Source organism: Octopus sinensis, linkage group LG29 (assembly GCF_006345805.1).
Source record: "Octopus sinensis linkage group LG29, ASM634580v1, whole genome shotgun sequence".
Taxonomy (NCBI): Eukaryota; Metazoa; Mollusca; class Cephalopoda; order Octopoda; family Octopodidae; genus Octopus; species Octopus sinensis.
In genome coordinates this window covers 2,010,594-2,020,593 of record NC_043025.1, presented here as the reverse complement: position 1 = coordinate 2,020,593, position 10,000 = coordinate 2,010,594, and positions in this window count along the sequence as shown.

The following is a 10,000-nucleotide window of genomic DNA, read 5'->3' as shown; positions in this document are numbered from 1 at the left end:
CAGTCTGTGTGGTAAGTAGCTTGTTTACCAATCACATGGTTCCAGGTTCAGTCCCACAGCGTGGGACTTTAGGCAAGTGTCTTCTACTATAGCCTCGGGTCTACCAAAACCCTGTGAGTGGATTTGGAAGACAGAAACTGAAAGAAGCCCGTCGTATATATGTATATATATATATATATATATATATATATATATATATATATATATATATATATATATGTGAGTGTGTGTCTATATGTTTGTATGTGTTATTTTATTGGTCACATTTGCTGAACCGCTATGTTAAGGGGGGCGTAAAAATACCATTCTGCCAAGCTGAGAATGGAGAATAAATATACACACACATATGTTTGTATGTCTTATTTTATTGGTCACTTTTGCCGATTCGCTATGTTAAAGGGGGGTGTTATGGTTGCTTGGAACCAAATGCTCACCGAAAATTGGACGTCAGGAATAACGTTATTCTATTAAGTCTCATATTTATAGAAAGATAGAGAGAGAGAGGGGGAAAATAAATCATATATATGTGAGTGTATGTATAAATGTAAAATCTTAAAAGAAAAGTTTAAAAATTTATTTACCTCTATAACGCCGGATCAATATATGACTTCAGTTTGAATTTTTGACAGAAATTAAATCATTTATCCACTTATCTGAATATTCTATTGCCTCATATAAGTCTTTGTCTCACGTTCCAGCTGCTATCCGATAAGCATACTGAATGAAATACCCTGTTGAAAAATTATCTAATTTTTTTTTTAAACGAGAGTGGTAGTATTTTCCCTTGATGTATGTGATTGGCTGCAATTCTTTAATATCCGGAAAATAAATCCATTTTCCAGCTAGTCACCATTCCTACACGTCAAGTGTTGAAATGGTCGCTGTGCAACATGAGATGAAGTGTCTTGCGCAAAATACACCTCTCGGTCCTGTATCTGAAATCACGACCTTGTTATCGTGAGTAGCATACTTAATCACGATTTCATGTGTCCTCGGCTTCTATTATATTACCAGAACTTTATTTTTCATGTGTCCTGACAACACCCAGAGAATATTCTTATCTACTTGACACTTTTCTAAAACAAACGCCATTGTTTTTATCGATTATTGGGATGGCGATATCTGCTCAAAGACACGACCTCATCTCTCTAGTTACTAAAATGCAAACCCGACGAATTTTCCTTGTCACCCAGAATATATTTCTGTTGGTTGTAAAGTATTCTTGTTGTTCACTGATGACAAGACTATGATCAGAGGCGTTTCGATCGTGATCATCCCGTCGATTTACATATATTGCAATGTGTGTTGTGTTCTCTCCGTGGTTAAGACGATAGGGTGTGAGACAATGGAATATCATTGTCTCAAATGCTTACGATAGGGCTGATAGCGCAAATGTTCAAGTAATGGACATTCATTAGTCCTGAAACCTACACCTACAATCATTATTGTTAATACATCACATGATATGGATGTTAATTTTCGTAGATCTTTCCGAAATATAAGTCCGACCTTACTATCAAGATGAAGCATCAATTTATTAAATGACATCTAGGACTGAATTATTCTGCTACTAGCAGAAGAATGAAAGTGATATTCTAAGTGCTTTACTTTCCATGTGTGTTTAGCATATTGTAACTTTCATGTACATGGGTTATCTCAAGTACAACATACCCTCGAAAATTTAGGGACGTCCAGTTCACCCTGTGTAACTTGCCACAGGAGTCACACAGCAGATGCAGGTACTAGAGGGTAAAGACTGTACTAATTCCCTAAGTTGTTCACGTGAGCATCCGCATACCAATTTATTATTATTCCATATACACAAAACACTTTAGATTGTGTGAATGCATATATTTATGTAGGTTTATGTATATATATATATATAAATATATATACATATATGTATATATGTGTGTGTGTGTGTGGGCGTCTATCTACATTTGTGTGTGTGTGTGAGTACATGCACATGTGTATGGGGTTCAACATACACACACATACACACACACACATACACACACATATATATATATATCTATATATATATTATATATATATAGAGAGAGAGAGACAGATAGATAGATAGATAGATAGATAGATAGATAGATAGATAGATAGATAGATAGATAGATAGATAGATAGATAGATAGATAGATAGATAGATAGATATAGGGAGTAAGTTTATTACATCGACCCCAGTACTTAACTGATATTGATTTCATCAACCCCGAAAGGATAAAAGGCAAAGACAACCTCGGCGGAATATTTCTACTTCAAATTTAATATTATTACGTTCATGCATTTTTGAAATTGGGTGTTAAAGCAGAAATTCTTCTATTTGGAGATGGTCGTCTGTTGCCAATGAAACACGCGCAATATATATTTGATCTTCTTATTGTTATTATCATTGTTGTTGTTGTTGTTATTGGTATGCCGGACGAAATGCTTAGCCTTATATCGTCTGCCGCTACGTTCTGCGTTGAAACTCCGACGCGGTCGACTTTGCCTTTCATCCTTTCGGGGACGACAAAATTAAGTACCAGTGAAACACTGGGGTCGAAGTAATCGACTGGTCCCTTCCCTACAAATCTGAAGCCTTGTGCCTCCAGTAGAGAAGATTATTTTTATTATTATTATTATTATTATTATTATTATTCTATGTTTGACATTTGCTTTATTTTTGTACAAGTTGGCTCCAAGTCTCACCCAGAGACCTCAAGAGACAACAGGTTGGAAGTTCACGTTGTTGTTATGCCTAGTGTGCCATATATTTGGTTGTTTTTTTGTGTTGTACTGGTGGATGTCTAAAAAAAAAAGAAAAAATGTGTGTTTTAAACCTTGAGATTACATAGGATATGAGCAGTTCCCATGAGCACTATCTTTTGAATTTCTGCCACTTTTGGGTTTCCTGGTATCTGAGTTAGGTAGCTATCAGCCCCTTTTGCTATCATTCCCAGGGCACCTATGACAACAGGTATTGTTTTAGTCTTCAGCTTCCACATTTTGCTGATTTCTATTTCAAGATCTTTATATTTGCTCAGTTTTTGGTAGGTCTTGACAGATACGTTTATATCGATTGGGACAGTCATATCAATGAGGAGGCATGTTCTTTGTTTGAAGTATTTCAATATGATGTCTGGCCTATTCGCATCTATCTTTCTGTCAGTTTGAATGGTGAAGTTCCCGAGGAGTGAGATATGGTCATTTTCAAGTACTGGGGGTGGTTTGTGTTCCCACCAGTTTTTTTCATGGGGCAAATCCAGGTTTTTGCAGATTACCCAGTGAATATATTGTGCAGTTCTATCGTGCCTGTTCAGATACTCTGTAGGCGCTAGAAGACTGCACTTGGAGACCACATGATCAATGGTTTCATTTTGTTGTCGGCATACACGACACGTTGGACTGCGGCTGATCTTTAATATGTTGGCCTGGTAGTTCCTTGTTGGTAGGCATTGATCTTGTGCTGCTATGATAAACCCCTCTGTTTCAGATTTTAAGCCAGAGGCCTTTAGCCATTGATGGGTCAGGGCTTTGTCAACATCTGCATTATTCGCTCTCTTTGGGTATTTGCCATAGAGAGTTTTTTCTTGCCATTTATTATTCAGAATATCTAAGGCCGCAGATTCAGCTCGGGTTTTCATGCGCTTAGCTTTTTCTGTGCTTGTTTCTTGTATGTCTATCTCTAATTCCGAAATTTGTTGTATTCGGAATTCACTTAGATATTCCTTTGCCTGTTTTGTTACTGAGTATGATGCTTTCTTGTTTTCGTGTTTTGAGACAGTTTTAACATCCAGTCCTCAGAGTTTTTCAGGTAGGTGTCTAGGCCAATTGTAGCAATCTTCATTGTTATCGCCAGTTTTAAAAGTCCACGGCCTCCCTCTTTTCTTGGCAGATAAAGTCGTTCTGTATCTGCCTTAGGGTTGTGCATTCTATGCATTGTCAACAGTTTTCGTATTGTTCTGTCAAGATTACATATTTCAGTAATTGACCAGTTAATGATATTGAAACTGTAAGTCACGACTCGTATCGCTAATGCATTGATCGCTTCGATCCTGTTTCTCGCATTCAGCTCTGTCTTGAGTATTGCTCTTACTCTGCGATAGCATTCTCTCCTGATCCTTTCCTTCATCTCTGAATGCCTTATTCCGTCTCCTTCGATTACTCCTAGATACTTGTAGTTCTTCGCTGGGTCTAGTTCTTTTATGACATTCTGCTGGTCAAGGTTAACGTTAGATGCTTCTGTCATTTTTCCTTTGATAAAGGTAGCTTTTGCACATTTATCGAGGCCAAATTGCATTCTGATGTCATCACTGAATTGTTTGACAATCGCTAGTAAGCCCTTGAGTTGTTGGTCGTTTTTGCAAAGAGCTTTAAATCATCCATATAAATGAGATGATTTATAGTTTTATCAAACATTTTTTACCCGTACTGCGCATCATTGAGCAGCTTTGAGAGAGGTATTAAAGATAAACAAAAGAGGAGTGGTGACAGTGAGTCACCCTGGAAAATGCCACATGAAATTTTTACATCACCAGCATTTAGAGATTCATTGTCACTGTTCAAAGTTAGTGTGGTTCTCCATGATCTCATACTTACAGACAAAAACTTTCGCAGAGCAGGTGCTATCTTATACATTTCTAGGCATTTCTTAATCCAGCTATGTGATTATTATTATTGAGTGAGAGAGCAGTTCATGCCATCAAAGTGACACTGGGGTAAAATATACGAAGCCCAATATACCCATCATGACTACCCGTCTGATAAAGGTACACCAGGCACATGCATCACAACCATATGTGCGCGACATGGTGATCTCATATCAAGATAAACAGCACATGACCTTGCAGGTGGGGCCCAGTTAGAATTTTCTTCAGGTTGAGTAGCCCATCCTGCTCAAAATGTCCTTGAATAAGGGTTGCTTTAGGATGTTGAACGAAACACCTATGTTTCCAGAGGTGAACCATTCAAACTCCAAAGAATCCCTCTCAACACATGGCCATGATGCTCCCCCACTACTTCTGCTCGTGATCAGAGATGCACGTATTGTCAGCCACTAAGGGACATGCTCAACTGGTTAAGGTCAAACAACTGACAAGCAAATCTGTGGTATTGAGCAGAATATTTGCTGTAGCCCATCTTTTATACCAAGACAAAACAATGTACATGATATTATTATTATTTTTATTATTATTATTATTATTATTATTATTATTATTATTATTATTATCCTCATCATCATCATTATTATTATTATTATTATTATTATTATTATTATTATTATTATTATTATTATTATTATCATTATTATTATTAAGGCGGCGAGGTGGCAGAATCGATAGCACGCCGGGCAAAATTCTTGGTGGTATTTCGCTCGTCTTTACGTTCTGAGTTCAAATTCCCCCGAGGTCAACTTCGCTTTCCATCATTTCGAGGTCTATAAATTTAGTACCAGTTATGTCCTGAGGTCCATGTAATTGACTATCTAACACACCAGATGTATATCACTGCATATCTCTCCCGCCTTCGCTCCAGGGAGAAGAGTTTTAGTACTTTCAGTCTTTCACAGTAGCTGATATGTTGCAGTGAGACGATCTTCTTTGTGTAGCTTTGTTGGATTGCTTCGAGTTCTGCTGTTAACTTTATATTGTGTGGTGACCATAGTTGGGAGCAGTAGTCCAAGTGACTGAGGACAAATGTCTTCCAAAGGACCATCAGTGACTCCTTCACTCTTGTTCTGTAAGTTCGGAGAATCCATCCGGTTAACCGTCTGCATTTTATTACCAAATTAGTAATATGAACTTTTTAAGATGCATCATTGCTCATGTCAATGCCCAGGTCACGCACTGAGTTTGACTCAGGAATTACAATTCTTCCCGGGCCAGTGTATCCGGTCTGCATGTCGTTCACCTTTGTGCGCAGGGCTTGGAACTCCCCTGCATTAAACTGCATGTTGTTGTCCTCAGCCCACCTGTATATTGTATCCAACTCCCGTTGCAGATGTGCAATATCTCCAGGGTTTTGCTTTGTGTGAGAGACTTTTGTGTCATCTGCATAGCTAGCAAGAGTGGCCATCTTAGCAACTAGCGGCATGTCTGAAAGGGCCACTATGAACAGCAGTGGCCCCAAGACAGTGCCCTGTGGAACACCGCTTGTTAATTGTGTTTTCTTGGAGGTGGTTCTGCCTACCTTCTATCTTTTAGGAAGTTGTACAGCCACTCTCCAAGTTTTCCGCCTATGCCCAAATCACGCAGTTTGTGACAGAACATACCATGGTCGACTTTATCAAAGGCTTTTGCAAAGTCGAGATATATCACATCCACACTTGAGACATTTAGTAGCTGTTTTAACACCCAGTCATAGTGTTGCAGGAGTTGTGTTAGACAGCTTCTACCTGGTCGAAATCCATGCTGGTTGTCAGTCGGCAAGTCATTTTCTTCTAGGAACATGATTAGTTTCTTGCTGACTATTCGTTCCATGACTTTGCTGATGTGTGAGGTCAGAGAGATAGGCCTATAATTTTTAGCATTTACTCTGCGTCCTCCCTTATGGATAGGGCATATTATCCCTTCTTTCAATTTGACTGGGAGCTTACCACTTGCAAGAAAGATCTGAAAAAGAAGCTGTAGCGGTTTTGCAAGGGCTCGTTTGCACGATTTGAGAAGGATCGCTGGAAATCCATCAGGTCCAACAGCTAAGTTTGTGTCAATCTCATCTATGGCGAGTGTGATATCATCATCTTCAATGTTGATGTACTCAATTTTTGCCTCTTTGGCTACAGGTAAAGTGGCAAAAATTCTTCTGGTTTGTTTACTTGCCTGTGTCCTAGAGGTGTCGGGAACGCACTTTGGAACTGTTCGTTCAGTATTTCACTTACCCACGTGGGATTTCCTGTGAGGGAGCCATCTTTTTGGAAGAGAGGTCCTATCCTCTGACGCACTGTGGCTGTATCTTTGGCAAACTTAAAGAAAGCTTTAGGGTTTGACTTGATATTTTCTATTACCCAAGCTTCTTTATCTGCTCTCTCCTTTTCATGGGACTGATGCAGACATTTCTCAATTTCCATTAACATTCTCTCGAGGCGAGACTTTTCACCACTTTTGGTGTGCTTGCTCAGTCGGTTCGCAATCCTTGTCCGTCGTCTCATAAGAATCCTCCTTTCTCTAGGGATCCTGTTTTTGTTTGTGCTGGACCTGCACACTGGGACATATTTGTCATATATGGGTTGTATAATGGACATGAAACGTTTGTATTTCATGGTGTGGAAGGACATTTAGGCTAATCCTGTTTGAGGATCTCTTTCTCAATCAACTTCCAATTTGCTTTATGAAAGTTTAGTTTGGAGAGATTGTGGATGCTTCGTATAGGCTGTGCGTCTGCGGGAGCTTTTGGTCCATGCATAGACAGCTCTGTTATGTTGTGATCCGAGACCAATGTCGGCATCACTTAAATATTATGGATAATGTCTATATTGTTTGTGAGGCAGAGATCCAGTATATTATTTGCCCTGGTTGGTTGAAGCACAATTTGCTCCATTAAAGAGGCATTTATGAGATGGAGCAGGGACTCCGACTGTGCCAGCTGATGGTGTGTCATCCCTGGGAGCATCTGCCTTCCAGGCCATTCCACATTGGGGAAATATATGTATATATATATATTTAAAGAAGGAGCTTCTACAGGACTAGAACTGTTTCATTCAAAAGAAATCATCAGGAAGCTAGGTGACAAGAGTAGTTTTGGCATTTATACATTTAGGCAGGTTTAAAGGGGTGGGGGACTTTTTTGGGGGTAGGCATGGCGCAAACTATCATTCTTAGGGGAGCGGTCAAAGGAATCGGTGGTAAAGTAGATAAAAGAATAAATAAAGAATAAAAGAATAAATAGAAAAATAGAGTTTTAGGTAAATAAGGAGACTCTCACTTATACATATACATATACATATATATACATATATATATGTGTGTGTGTATGTACATATACACATACACATATGTATACATATACATACATACGTATACACACATATACATACATACACATATACATATATACACATACACATACGTACACATACACACATACACCCATATACACATGTACATATGTACCCATATACATGTATCTACGTACACGCCCATACCCATACTCATACATACACTTATATATGTCTACACACATATATATATTAAAGGGGATATACACCCCATACACACACATTCACACACATACACACACATTTCTTCCCTTATTTTATTTTTATTTTTATTTTTGTTTTTATTCTTATTTTTATCTTGACCTCGGCAAGCCAGCCCGGCACTGAAGTGATGTCGTCCCAAGGGAACTAGTCTAAAGAATCCATTTATTGCCCCTCTCCCTTCCTTTCTATCTTTCTACTCACTGATACGAACACAAACACTCACACACGCACACACACTCACACGTACACTCATACACATACACACACGCATGTGTTATATTCATACATACATACATCTACATACATGCACGTATATATACATACGAACACGTACCTACAAATTCATATCTACACGCATACACATACATACATCTATACACCCACAGAAGACTAGTCCATACATATACACAAATAAATATATATACATATACATATACACATACATACGCATACATACACACACATATATATATATATATACATATACATATATATATATATATATATATATATATATATACACATATATATATACATATATACACATACACATACATGTACGCGCATACCTACATATACATACACACATATATACTTACACCAGTCATATACATACCTATATACCCATACATCCATATATCTATACATATACATACACGTATATATACACAAGCACATACTAATACACACGCACACACATCTATCTACATATATAAAAAAGAAACCCAACAAGTCCAAACATGTACACATACACATACATACATACATATACATATATATACCCATACACATATACACATACATACACATACACATATATATACACACATAAATATATATACATATATACACATACATATACATACACACATGCATACACATACACACACACACGCGCATCTATATATACACATAAGTATATACATGCATAAATGTATACATATGTTTATACATATTCATACACATACACACACACACGCACATCCTTATATACATAAATACATACATGCATACAAACATATACATATATACATACATGCATACTCAAATAATAAATAATAAATATATATACATGCAGTTACCCATTATACAGACGGATACATACATATAAACATACACATATATACCTATTTACACATATGTATATATACATAATACATACACATACACATAACTCTACAAGGTCACTTATTTCAGCCGAGTCGCTAGCACACCATTCTTGTCAGCATTTTTTCTTGGTGATGGTTATAAGGGCACTGGGGTGTGCTAGGATATGTTTCGACGTCAGCATGGGTGCTAGCGACTCGGCTGAAATAAGTGACCTTGTGGGCCTTTTCATCCTCCATAGGCTGAAGACCCTATTCACAGGCCTCTCCGGTGGTCTTTACCGCGATGATGGCCTTTTTGCCCTCCACAAAATAAACCCCAGGACCACGGATGGGTTCCGGAAAAATCTTTACACTTTTTTTAAAAACTTAGGACTTAGGATTACCTTAGAATCCAACTTAACCAAAGCTAACTTCCTTGACGTTACCCTCGACTTAAAAACCTCACTTTATTACCCGTACCACAAACCAAATGAATCCCTTAGATATATAGACATTAATTCCAACCACCCCAAAAATATATTAGACAACCTAGTAAAAGGTGTCTCAATTAGAATATCTAGCCTGTCCGCTACAAACATATTACAACGAGGCCCTGGCCCGCAGTGGCTTTAAAGATAAGATCACCTATACTAGCATAGCCCCACGCCAACCCAGGAAAAATAGGCGAAGACACATTAGCTGGTACAACCCCCCCTTCAAC